This window comes from Emys orbicularis, chromosome 6 (genome assembly GCF_028017835.1).
Source record: "Emys orbicularis isolate rEmyOrb1 chromosome 6, rEmyOrb1.hap1, whole genome shotgun sequence".
Classification (NCBI taxonomy): Eukaryota; Metazoa; Chordata; order Testudines; family Emydidae; genus Emys; species Emys orbicularis.
The window spans coordinates 123,174,967-123,189,477 of NC_088688.1; positions in this window are offsets into that span (position 1 = coordinate 123,174,967).

Below are 14,511 nucleotides of genomic sequence, written 5' to 3' on the forward strand. Positions count from 1 at the left end.
TCCCCAAACGTGATTCTTTCCGCCTACCTGATTTCACCTCAGCTAGTGAAATCAGTGGTGCTCTGTGAGAAATAACATGGGGACAGACAATGGAATTAGGATTACAGGCTGCAGTTCAAAAAGCAACCCCCATTAGCCTCTTCTTATAGCACTGTATGGGACAGATTCTCAGCAGGTGTATATTGATGTAATTCCATTGAAGTTATGCTAAATTTATACCAGCTGAGACTCTCTCGGACAGTACTCTTAAAACGTGAAGGCCTAATTGTTATTTACAATAAGCCCTCTTTACAGTGCCAGGGTGGTATAAAGGGGCCTCAGTATAAAGGAGAATCAAACTCTGAATCTTGGTAGTTGTTCATTATACCCTCTGCAAAGCAATAAACAACCATCCATAGAGGTGACCGACATTTTCTTCATATTCTCTATAATGTCTAACCAGGGCCATAGCAATATCACTTCTTTTGATGGATCATCATTATCCAACTCACCATACCCTAAGATAACAGCATGAAGACATTTGCTGAGATAATCCTTAGAATCTCTTGGTAAATCCAGTGTTTTGCTGCTCTGATTAATGCTATATGAGATGTATTGTGAGTTTAGTAGACATACCTGTGACAAGAGGGGGTAAGACGGTGTAAAATACTAGATGCAGCAGGCAACTGTTGGGAAGATGAGAAGGACAGGCATTTACACCTACTATTGGGAGACGCAGCCTAGACTGCCACAAGTATCTGTCTGCAATGGTCAGCCTGTACAGAAGGGAACAGGCCTGGGAAATCCCAGTTAAGCTTGGTTTATGGTTGCTTTGCATCACTGGACCAGGATAAAGCAGCCAGAGAAAATTGTAAATCTGGTCCTTATATTTTTCTACCAGATCAGTGAATCTGGAATATAGATTCTACCAGATCTACATTGTTAAATAGTTACTGGTTACATAGACCTTTATATACAGACATACGATTCATATTTTCATGTTGCAAATGTTCTCCCCCCCTCTGCCCCCATCCAGAATCAAGCAGACAAGAAAAGCTATTAAGAAAAAGCCAGTAAAACTAACTTCATAAAATTTCTTGATGGCAGACACAGATAGGGAAATAGAAAATGCAAGCTACGGTTCAGGGGAGGTTCAGCTAGTGTGATGAAACAGTTTCATTTCAGAACCCAACATTATGGGAAATTCAAATAGTCTTGTGGGCAGACACAGAAGGGACGCTAACTATATTTTGTCTGAAACTTCTGGGCCACTTGGATGGTTCACTGAACCTTGAGATACCACCAAAAGGTGTGAAGTTCTTTCAATACACTTGCCTTTTTTCAAACACAGAATGCCATAGATTTGGCTTTGCAATCATGAAACTTGGGCCACTGATCTATGCAGCTAGTACAGGTCCCAAGAAACCTCACGAACCTTCCTGAAGCGATAGCACAGGCTATCGTGGGTATAATTAGTTTATGCTTTCCCCGATGTGGTTGCTGCGATTCCCACCTGACCCTTATGTGGGCTGAGCAAATACCCTCCACTGCACATCCTCATGAAGGCAATCAGAATCTGGCCCTGACTGAAGTGGGGATCTTGGGAAAGCTTGCCTCATTGAAGACACACCATACAAGATTCATATCTCTTTGTGCAACTAAGGTAACCATGCAAGCCCATGCAGGGTACCTTTCTTTCCTTCAGAACAATAGAAAAAGTGCCTTAAATGTGTGTCCATATGCAGCCTGTAATCATTCAGACCCCTAAAGCACCACAGAAACAAAACTAATTCTCCCTGAAATAAGGACTTGCCCTTGGTGAGTTATTCCCTGCCACATTTCTTTCTACCCTCTTGGGGTTTTATACTGCTGCCCATCACTGTAGTAGTAATCTGAGCACCTTCCATGTAAGAAGAACGGTGAAATCCCCCAGTGGATTTCAGGGAGTTATTTAGGGTGACCAGGTGGCCGGTTTTCGACCAGTACACCCGGTCAAAAAGGGACCCCGGAGGCTCCGGTCAGCACCGCCGACTGGGCCACTAAAAGTCCGGTCGGCAGTGCTGCGGCGCTAAGGCAGGCTAGTCCCTACCTGTCCTGGCTCCACGCTGCACCCCAGAAGCGGCCAGCAGGTCCAGATCCCAGGCAAGGGGGCCACGGGTTTCCGTGGGCTGTCCCCGCCCCGAGCACTGGCTCCGCACTCCCATTGGCCGGGAACTGGGCAATAGGAGCTGGGGGGTGGAGCCTGGAGGGAGAGCAGCATATGGAGCCTCCTGGCCCCCCTGCCTAGGACCAAGACCTGCTGGCTGCTTCTGGGGCATGCGCATCGCGGTGCCAGGACAGGCAGGCAGCTTGCCTTAGCCCCACTGCGTCTCTGACCAGGAGCCATCCAAGAGAAGCCCATGCCTCAACCCTGAGCCCCAACCCCCTGCCCCAGCCCTGAGCCCCAACCCCCTGCCCCAACCCTGAGCCCCCCCTCAAACCCAGAGCCCCCTCCTGCACTCCAAGCCCCTCATCCCTGGCCCCACCCTAGAGCCCACAACCCCAGCCCAGAGCCCTCACCCCCTGCACCCCAACCCTTTGCCTCAACCCGCAGCCCCCTCCCGCACTCTGAATCCCTCAGCCCCAGCCTGGAGCCTTCTCCTGCACCTCAAACCCACCCCTGGCCCCCACCCCAGAGCCAGCACCCCCAGACCACAACCCTCACCCCCTCCTGTTAGACCCACAACAGGGGCCTCCCTACAGGGTGGGGGAGCAGGCAGATACCGGACACAGTGTTGGTATATAATACTCCAAGTACTCTTTATTGTTTACAAAATAAATCTCATTCACTCCACATTCGTACCCCAAACATACTACACCAGAGTCCGCAGATCAGAATGAAGTCCTGATGGCCAGTCGAGGTTCAATCAGATCAGGTCACAAGATGTGGGGAGCCAGCAGAAAGACCACATCTATATCCAAACAGGGCTCTGGTTGCTGAAAGACTCCAAACTGCAAATGTGAGACGCCTCCATGTATAATTCACTTTGTGACATCATTAGTCTTTTGTCTCTGTTGTTTGGGCCTTTCACCCACAACTCAGTTCCAGGCAGGCTGCCATAATCCAAGGCGTGACATTTCCTCCAATTCTTATACAGTTTTATAGCAGATGAGCTGGTGTTATTTCTTTATCTGCTGATTCTTCATATTTTCCAGGGACATAACAAAATTGTTTTGTACAAATAGTTCTTGACCACTTGACCGTAAGTTCTCACTTCAGTTGCCAACACGCAATGCAAGTACTCATGTCAAGCACACCAGTCCATCCACACTAGGCCTCCATGGCCTATAACATATTACATGGATATATGGATTATATATACGTACACACACATTATATATATATATATATATATATATATATATATATATATATATATATATATATATATTATACACACACACACACACATCCCAACACTCCCACACCCCAAGTCCCTGCCTCAACCCGCAGCTCCCTCCCGCACTCTGAATCCCTCAGCCACAACCCTGAGCCTGGAGCTGCCTCCTGCACGCCAAACCCCTCATCCCCAGTCCCACCCCAGAGCTTGCACCCCAACTCCCTGCCCAAGCCCAGAGCTCCCTCACGCACCCTGAACCCCTCATTTCTGGCCCCACCCCGGAACCCGCACCCCCAGTTAGAGCCCTCACCCTCTCCTGCACCCCAACCCCCTGCCCCAGCCCAGTGAAAGTGCATGAGGCTGGAGGAGAGTAAGCCACTGAGGGAGGGGGAAGATAGTGAGCAGGGGGCAGGGTTTCACAGAAGGGGCGGGGCCAGGGTGTTCAGTTTTGTGCGACTAGAAATTTATCAACCCTAGAGTTATTTCTCCGCAAAATTTCATCTGTTTTAGCCCTGGATATTTTTCAGCACTAAAGCTGTTCATTAAACTAATGTCACAAAAATATTTTTTATATTATGGAGAGTTTTCCCTCCACTGCCCCCCCCCCTTCCTCAAAAACTGTTGAACTAACTTTGCTCAGACTTTCAGGAGGAAAAACAGTTAATGATTCTCAGTCACCAGGCTTGAAAATTTTCAGTGCTGTTGGTCACTGAAAAGAGTGAGTTATAGTGCAAGAGTGTAGTCAACCTTAGCTATAGCGGTCACTAGTACTCCAGCTAGAACGACATTCTAAACAAGCTAGGTACCCAACTGACGATTGGGGGCCTAACTAAACATATTAAATCCGCTCACTAGTCCTTCTAGCCCAGAATCATGCTTCTAACAATGGCTTATATTTGGTGTTTCAGAAAATCCCCTGTAATTCACCCGGTCAGTTATTACCTACACCTCATATACTGGTGTCTTAGTCCCAGAATAAGGGAAATAGCCTGGATAAGATAAAATGTGCCTACACACAATGGAAATGGAAAACAAGGTGGCTTCCCTGTGCCAAGAAAAGGAAAGAGGCTTGTTAGCAAGTGGTGCTCCAATTTTGGGTTTGGGGTGGGGCTGACACATTCAATGCGCAAGTACACCAATTTATAGGCTGCTCATTTGCATTCAGAGTAGATAGCAGCACCCACTGAATTTGTCTTTGCATATTGTGGTTCTAGAGTGTAATGAGTGTTGGGGAACGTGTATGGCACCACCCATTGCCTGATATTTGATGCATGCCTATAAAGGCCTTATCCAAAGCCTACTGAAGTCAACAAAAAAAGCTCTCAGACTTCATTAGACTTTAGATCAGGGCCAAAATGAAACCAATTTGGTATTGGTTCTGTATTTATTGCAGGCTTGTGGTGCAAAACATTCTTAAATTCACTCAGCCTTCATGCTGTATAATTTGGGTTGTGTGCGCTGGAGATTTGTTTTATTATTATTGCTGTCACATTGTGGAACTATTTCCTCAGAGGAATTGTGCACACTTTGTTGCATGCATTGCAGAATACGTTGTGTGCACATTTAAAAATACAGAACCCAATTCCACAGCCCTTATTCACACGAGTAGTCCATTGGATTATCCTTATCTGGACAGCAGAATGTGCAATTTCATTTTGTCTCCAATTTGTGAAGGCAAGTTTGTAAACAGTTATGAAATTATGATTAAAAAAAATTACTAATGGCTAAACCAAAAGGGACCCATTTTATTATTTGTTTTTTCCAGTGAACTAGATTTATACACACCATACTTTAACCAAAGCTTAGATCACTAAACAGCAGATTAGTATCTTGGATACTTTTATGGTCCTCGTTATTATAGCATCAGAGTGTCTCACAATACTGGATGTATTTATACTCCCACCTCCTGTAAAGTAGGTTCTATTATCCCCATATTACAGATGGGGGAACTGAGGTACAGCAACTAAGAAACTTGTCTAAGGTCTGCAAGAATTCTGTGGCAGAGCAAGGAATTGAACACAGGTCTCCTGAGGCTCAGGCTAGCAGCCTAAACACTGCACCAGCTTCTTATCTGGAGCCTGTAAACACTGCTTTTCCCCTGTTAACTTTACACACTTAACTTTATGCATGACTAGTCCCATTGAGCTCCATTTAAAGTTCCTCACATGAGTTTGTCGGAATGGACCTGGGGAAAATACTTGCCAGTGTGGAGTTGTTCCCATGTAAAGACAACTAAAGTGAACTCCTATTTACGTTATCTTATTCAATTTAAATAATCATAAAGGACATCTGTCCCAGACTCCTGGCACCTTACAACCAATTGCATGTACAACCCTAGAGAGACACCACAGCTGAAAATCCGTTTGGGCCTCCTCCAATATACAACTGCCAGTCAGCAAGAAAACATCACAAAACAAACTCCCTCTTCCCACAAACACACACCACCCTTCACCCAATCATCCATTCAGAAAGCTACATTATAGGTACAAGAGTCAGAGTTTGAATCCCAATCAATTTGCTAGCTTATCTGCATTAGTTTTTTAATGTTTAAGTCAATGAGATAGAGAACATGCACTGGTTATTACTCTACATAAACAGCCAGCTAATTATAATAGTTCATTTTCCAGCTCAGGATAATGAAATAACCATTTCATTTTATGTTTCAGGAAATGTGAACTTAAAGACAACATGGGGACAATGAGAAAATTAACGTGATTATCTTCAGCTACTCTGAATGCAGCCAGCTCACTTCTAAGCATTGTAGCACATATTGGCCCAGATCAAGCCCACTGAAATCAATGCAAAGGCGCTCATCGATTTCAATGGTCATTGTCTTTTAAAGGTCACAGACCTCTGATATAAATTCAAGTCTGTGCAATGGGCCAGTCACTATGACTCCAATCCTGTGAGGTGCTGAGATCTCCCACTTCAGTGGGAGTTGAGGGTGTTCAGTAACTCACAGGATCAGAACAGTGCACACGAGCAGGAGTGCCTCATGCATTTATATTTGATTAAAATGCCATGTACTTGATAAAATGGCTTCTCTTGGTTGTCACATCCCAGTAATGAAGCTGTAGATTGTTGTCAATACGTTCAATAGATTTTTGCTCTGGATGTTGACAGAATAATTAATAGGATATAGAAAGACATAGGGTCTTTTGATTAGTTATTATTATTACTATTATTATTCAGCTGAAAGGCCTGAAGCAACATATTCCAGTCTCTCTATGGATCAATAGCCATTCTTTTTTGTAATATAAAGTCTTCTCTGTCTCATGGCTGTGTGTGAAAGTGTCACTACCAGCTGCAGTGGCAAATCTCAATTCAAAGTTATGCAGCATGGCAGAGTTACTTCTTATACTTAAACAAGAAGTGGGCAGACACTAGGATTATTAGTTAATGATGTCTAGAAAACACTGGGAACGGTCTTTTTTCCTTTTTCCTCCATAGTCAAAGGATGAGATTGGGAGTCTGGGGGGAAGGAAAGCAACAGCTAGTGGTGCAGAAACAAATGAAAGATCTGGTCCAACTACCATTAAAGCCAATGGGAGCCTTTCTGTTAACGTTAATAGGAATTGGATGGGACCCAAATGCATATTAATTCATCTGAAATTAAGAGATTTGTGTTTGGTTCAGATATAATAAGATCAAGTTTTAGGCCAATGCAGATTTTTTCTTCTTAAAGGAAAGTAAGGATGGTGAGATACTGTTTCCTATCTATAAGAGTTTCATGACACAGAACAGAAGAACCCAGCATTTCATGGAATTAAAACTTAATTGGACTTTCAATTAAAATTTTAAATTTACCCAAAGAGGTGTGAAAAACTACATATTGGTTATGGAAAACAAAACCAGGATGGGTTGGAATCCTAAGTCTAAAGTAGAACTCAGAAGAGAATCCAGATCACTAGATCTCCCACACAGCCTTCCCCCGCTTAGGGACAAACCATATTTCAAATCAAACCTGAATTGAAATTTTGAGGCTTGTGAATGCTTGATTAATATTCTCTACACCTCTTCATCCCCTGTTCCCAGCCAGGGCTGGAAGCAGAACAGCACATGAAGAAGATTCTTCTCACACTATTTCTGCCCTGACCAGAAGCATCAGAAATCTCATGAAAAAGCCTGTTCCTATAGAATCTCCAGCCTACTTGTGCAGAACCAAGAGAATTCAGGCACTATTTGTAAAAGCATCTGAATATTTTGCTGCTTTCCAGAATGAACTAAACCTCTCAAAACTAATCTTCAATGGGAGCTGTGTGTATGTATCCAAGAGTATCAGTGGGTCCTTAGAAATGGCTGTTTTCAATAAGTGAGAATGCATTGCACAATGGAGTATCCATTATATTTGTCAGACATATGAAACAATTGTGCATGTAACAAATGGCTTAGAAATGCTATGTTTTGGTTCATCTTTTATAGGAGATTATTTCAAACCCCTACCCATATCTATACCACTATTACCCAGCAGATTATTCAACTTGCAGATATTTACAAACATATGGTTCAATCCTGACAGGTGTTGAGTGATCTGGTTCAGATCCAGCAAAGCACTTAAGCACATGCATGGACTTCAGTGGGACTAAACATGCGTATGTGCTTTGCAGGATGGAGGCCTATCCTTCTTTCATTTCTGGTGCACAGCGGTTCAAATGTGGCCTTAGTCAACCTGTATTTAGTTCCTAGAGTCTAGCCATAGAAATTGGATACCACATTGATTTTTCAGAAACATGATTTTTCATAATGTCTTTTCCAGTCAAAACAGGCAGAATAAAATGTTCAAAAACACTTATGCTCCTAAGTCACTGACATTTAATGGAACCAAGGTGCTTTGTGAAAGTTTTACCCAGAGTCCTTATAGATGTGGACAAATTAATCACATTACCAGCAATACTAATTTCTTAGTTAAATTTGATTGGAAAATCCCATAAAGTGGTGACAGCCTCACTAATAACATGCTATACCTACAACTGGTTACTGCTAGCAAACTTCCTCATCTTATTCCCACCAGGCATTGCCACAACACCAACCAGTCTCATTACCCGTGGCTAATCATGCTTTGATCATTCATTCAGCAATCAAAAAGCTTTCAATCATCAATGAATGATTCAATAAGCTCTAGGTCAAAAAATTCTTATTTTAGAGAATAATTAGACTGGCTTATGCCTCAGTTTCAAAAATACCTGGAAGATTGCCAGTAAAAACTTGGCATAAAGATGAGAATCACAGACTGCAAAGTAATAATTACTAGAGCTGGTTGGGATGTTTTCTCCATCAGAAAATGTCAATTAGTCAAAAGCAAAACGTTTTGTGGAAATGTGTCTATTTTGACTAAATTTTTGCTTTTTTTAAAAAAAAGGTTAAAACTGCTTGATTTGCAAGCAGTCAGGTTATTAAATGCACAAGTATTCAGACTTGTTGCTACAATTAAAATAATGTATTCATGCAGTAAAGGTGAACAAAAATGAAAGTTTTTTTGGGTGGGATTTAAGCTGTGCATAGATCTTGTGATGGCTCTCTTTACAGAAATGAATTTCATCCTAAATGGATATAATGGAAAAAGACTGGTGCTACTGGAAATTATAATGAAGAATTGGAGACAAAGGCTAGGCAAGAAAATAAAAATCATGCCCTTCCATTTCAGTTCTCAAGTTAACATGGGCCTTTCTTCCCTGCTACAATAATCAGTACAGACAGACAATCTAGAGGTGAGATAAACTGAGGTCAGAGGAAGAAATGGAATATCCGTATTGACAGTGACTTGCCAGGAAAGTAGGCAAATCATGGCCATTTCTACATGGAGAGAAGAATCTGAAAATTTGGTTTAGAAAATCCCCTAGGGAGATGGCCACAAACATGGATTTCCAACCTTTTTCCATCTTCTTGCATTGTTCCTCCGTCCACACACAAATTTTAAAATCTAGTACTTAAGTGTGACAGATTTCTTCTCGGCTATGAAGAGGATTCTGACGGGCAGAAAAAACAGCTTAGCGGCATTCCCTCACAGCTCCCAGATCTACCTGTCAGGCTCTCTTTGATTTCATATATTTTCAGATTTCTAGAGGTGAATTCTGACCACTACTGACCTTGACTGGATTGGAGCAGGTGTCCCTGAGGAGAATGTAACATGAGATGGAGCTTGAGCCTTCCGAATGTCATGTTCGAGACTTTCCATAAAACCTAGGAAAGATTTGACACTCAGTGAAACGCAATAGAAATGGTGTAATTTTAGTCTTAGGTTTTTGTGGGTTTTAATTCGTCTCAGTTTAGATTCCTCTGTTATGCACCTGGAAATTGTTATTCATGTTTGCACCTGTGAATGCAGTGCACTTCTGTGATACAGTTCAAGCTGTTTTGAACATGCCTTCTTTTTAATCAATGTAAAACTGAGACAAGATCAGTTTTGATGCAAGGATGGACCTAACTAAGGTCTTTGCTGGATCTCACGCTGTCCATTTCCCTCCCCATCTCCCCACCCCCTCCGTCCAGCCACTAGAACTTAAGGATAACTTGCTAAATCTTTGTGCTTATAATCAAAGTATGTGCAATAGCAGAAGAAAAAGTAAAGGCTTTTCCCAATGTCATTACACAGTATATGATGCACGTTATTCAATTATTTTGAGTATTGTAGCAAGAACTCTGTTATTGGGGTACAATGCTAAATAGGATTCCACCTCCTGGAAGAATGCAGCTGAAGTCAGTGGAGTTACACCAGCAGAGAATTTGGCCCTATAGCTTGAAGTGGCTGCTGAAGCAAAAAAAGTTGGCATTTCTTTTACTACTGGGTTTAGCTATTTTACACCTGTGTCGCAGGAACATCAGAAGATCACACAGCATGCACAAGGTCACACAATGAGTGGGTGAATCGTGATGCATTTGGATACTGGACTTTCCTAGGCTCCAACTCAGCAGTCCATCGCCGAGTAGCAGAGCACTTAAGCTTGTGCTTAAGTCCTATCAATGTTGCTGAACAAGGATGGACTTGAACGCTTTGCTGTTTCAGAGCCCCTCTTTCCAGCCATGTGCGGTAACTTCTTGGTTTCCACCAACCGATGGGCAGAATGGTAGCAAGGATTCTTTCATTTGTCCAATTCAGATCAGCCCTATAGTATTAGGTTAGTAGAGTTCTAAATTTACCACCATTGTAGCAACTGACAAGAAGCCATGAAAAAGCATCTCATTCATGTCTCTCTAGTAATATACACACCAGTCTGCAATTATTTGTTTACTGCAGGTGCATAGTGTCTCCCATTAGGCCACATAGCTTAGCCTTAATACCCTCTGTCTGAGGATATAAAATCCACTCACATGGCATGGGTCAGCATTTTCATGCACTTCTGCTCCTCAAACAACAACCTTTATTTTCAGTCTAATAAATGTGTCATCGCTTGACTTTTCTTCTATGGGCACCTTTAATTGGATAATCCTATAAACTAGCAATTAACATTTCTTGGTGTCACATAATTTGCTACATCTCTGAATTCAATGAAGCCAGTGTTTTATTTAGGGATCATTAGCATCATAATAGTTTCTGATACAAATGGTCGGAATTCTGGCACAGTAATTGGATGCGTGTCCACAGCTGTTGAGTTCAGTGACTTGCAGTCATTGCAAAGGACAATAGATTGGGGAGCAGTGTAAGTCACCTGAAGAAAAGGTTTTTTGGTGGTATTTTATTGATTAAAAATTTGAGCTGCCTTTTAGTGCTGGTTACGGGCTATGAATTATGAGATGGCCTTGCTTGGTCATGTGGGGTGACCAAGCAGCTCCCCACTCTTGGGCAGCTGCACAATGGCATCCTACAGTAAAAATCAGATGATATGGTGATGGGCAAGCTATGAGCATCTGAACAGAAATCCTTATGTACTGCTCCTGCTACCTACTTCATTATCAGTGAAGAGGAGGAATTGTCGCACACACACCCTTCACCCCAATGCATGCTCACAGAGCAGGATCAGCATGTGAAGAGGAGCAATGTATTCTATCTTCAACCCTGCGCCCAAGGAGAAACTTCCATTTTATTGAGAGAGACTCTTGCCAAGTGTGTGTCTTTTTTGTATCTACTATTCCGTTAACAAACTGACAGCACTGTTGGAGAGGTTTCTCCACTAGGAATGCCATGGTCTCTCTCATATCCGTAGGTAATGCTGTAGGCAAAGGAATGCTCCTCCTTCTGCCATTTTTATAGCAGATACACACAGACACACACACACGCAAACATTCTGAGGTCAAGATGAGGGCAGGGATTTGATGCAAAAGTTTTTCTGCTAACACCTGACACCCAACCAGAAGTCATCTGCCAACCAAGGAAAGATGGAAAGAACAGCTGCTGATGTTCCCCTTAAGCAAAAAGATAAGAAGTGTTAAGGTGCTTTCCCATGCCAGAGTGAACTGACCTGGACACAGCAGCATGCTTGGCTTGTTCTTTTACAACCCAGAAGGCACCAAGGAACAATGGGAATGATTCAACCAAAAGGAGGCTAGTGGCATTTTCAGAATCTTTAGAAATACAAAACCAAGACTAGTAGGCAGTAATAAAGCCCTTTTTATTTGACACAGACTCATTGCCATTAAGATGGATGACTGAGATGCTACTTTAAATATCGCAGTGAATAGCTAAGGGAGCCTCAAACAAGCCTTTTAATTACTGTGATGGCACTGTCAATTTATAGCATGCGGGTCTTAGTAAGCTTCTAGAAAAGGTCACTGATGCGGACACTGTTTATCTTTTTGTTGTTAGGGAGTGGTGAATGGTAAGTTGCTTGCAGGGGGGAATTGTTTTCTACAGGGAGGCCTTTAAGCTAATGGTTTAGAAAAAAGCAGACAAAAATGATAACTTTTATAACGTTTGGTTTACTCTTTAAAAAAAAAAAGCCTAATACACTTGGGTGCATTCACAATGTGGTACACAATTGATTGTTCCCCCTTTTCAATCTTGGCTACTTATTCAGAAAAGGTGAAATTCACCCTTGTGCAGAGGGCCTATGAACTGCAGAAGTCTGCACTTACATCTTATTTTTATGGAGGATTTATATTGACTTCACTGAGGCATATCCCTTATTCTGTCTCACTGCAGTAGGTACATTTTGGCCATATTGCACAAATCTCTTGTGCGATGCTATCTCAGTAACTGTGGGGTTATGATTCTGAAATGAAATAATGAAATTGCTACAGCTAGGGTTTTCAGGAGTAAACAGCCAACAATAGTGGACAAAAATATGAACACAACGGAAGGGAGTACATAGTTTCATCATGTGTTATTTGAAAATATATGATAGCTTAAAAATTCTATGCAAACAAATTAACCAATAGGGTAAGAAGCACTAAATTAATGTTTGTAGGATCAATAACTGGGGCCACATTGATTTGCACACACTAGGGATTCAGCCCTCTAACGTCTGTACAATGATGTAATTTTAAAGTAATCCCAATTCTTGGGGTGTACTATTGTCTGAAAGCTCACATCAGTATAATCGAATATCTAACTGAAATAGGCTACAGTCACTGAATGTGCAGTTAAAATTGTTTAGATGATTACACAGATAAGTATTGCAGAGGGCTTAAAAAAAAGACATCTTTTGGTGACGAAGTTTCCCAGCTGAATACTGCAGCAGGCATTTTTTAAAATGATTACTTTAACCTATAGTGCAGTGTTTGTAAAAATGGTTTATCTGGATTCATTTCCATGCAACTGTACTGACACCTGCCTGTTTGTATGAAGCATGCACAGTTTGAACACATTTTTTTTAAAAATGTCCATTTAAACACTGACGTTCCCCTGGTGTTATCTGGATCGGTGATCTGCTGAGTCACTCCAATCATCGATTCTGGGAGCCAGCTTTACCCTACTCTGCTGTGAGAACCCCCACTCCTGGGCTGTTCCTGCACAGCCTCTGGCATGTAAGCTGCTCCCAGATACGTGAGTGAGCACTTTTGGCCAGCCGCTGCTTGGATTGTGCAACCGAATGACACTAGCCAATATCTCTGGTCTCAGACACAACCCTGGGAACTTTCGTCTTGCAGTGTCCAGTTATCCCCGCTGGATGCTGCAAGCTTATATGAGTTTGTCAATTTAACAAATAAATTGATATGTACCAGGCTTGTTATCCCAAGGGGAGTCTCTGACACACTTCAAACCAAACGCACTGCTTCAGGTAGAATAAACAAACAGATTTATTAACTACAAAATATTGACTTATAATCACTTAAAATCTAAGCACAAGTCAGATTTGGTCAAATGAAATAAAAGCAAAACGCATTCTAAGCTGATATGAACACTTTCAGTGCCCTTCCAAATTTAGATGCTTCTCACCACAGGCTGGCTGGTTGCCCTTCAGCCAGGCTCTCCCCTTTGATCAGTGCTTCAGTCGCTTGGTGTGGTGTCTATAGATGGAGGTGGAAGAGAGAGGAAGAGCATGGCAAATGTCTCTCCCTTTTATTATATTCTTTCTTCGCTCTTGGCTTTGCCGCCCCCGCCTCCTTCAGAATCAGGTGAGCATTCCCTCATCGCAGTCCCAAACTGACCAAAGGAAGACGGGTGACTCACTCGAGAGTCCAACAGATCCTTTGTTGTGCATAGGTCAGTGTCCTTTGTTCCTGTGAGGCTGGGCTTGTCCCATACATGCCCTGATGAGGTATGAACTGCCCCTCTGCTCCTGGAGAGTTTTGCCTGGGCTTGTTTTAAGCCATGAGGACACATTTTCAGCCTCATAACTATATACATGGAATTACAACCTATAACATTACTCTAACAACAATGCTCAGTGCATCATGAGCCTTCCGAAGACACCCAATATGACAAATTTTGCATTGGATACCACACAATCGTATTATAAGGATGAACATGGGGGTGCAGGGTGTTCCCCTGAGGTACAGAGCATCACAAACACATATTATTTAAAAAGGAACAACAAAATCCACAATACTCCAGAGAAATACCTATAACTTTGAAGAGAATGGATTCAGAACATGAGTGAATGGTGAATAAAGTGATATTGAACATTGTAGTCTAAGAGGATATTAAAAAACACAGTAACTTTGGTATCCAACAAAATTGTTGGTGCAAACATGATATGAAATATCAAAACAAAATATTTTGCTGTGTGGAAAAAGTACCATGGGATTTCTGAGTTACTTTTAGCTATGTCAGGTT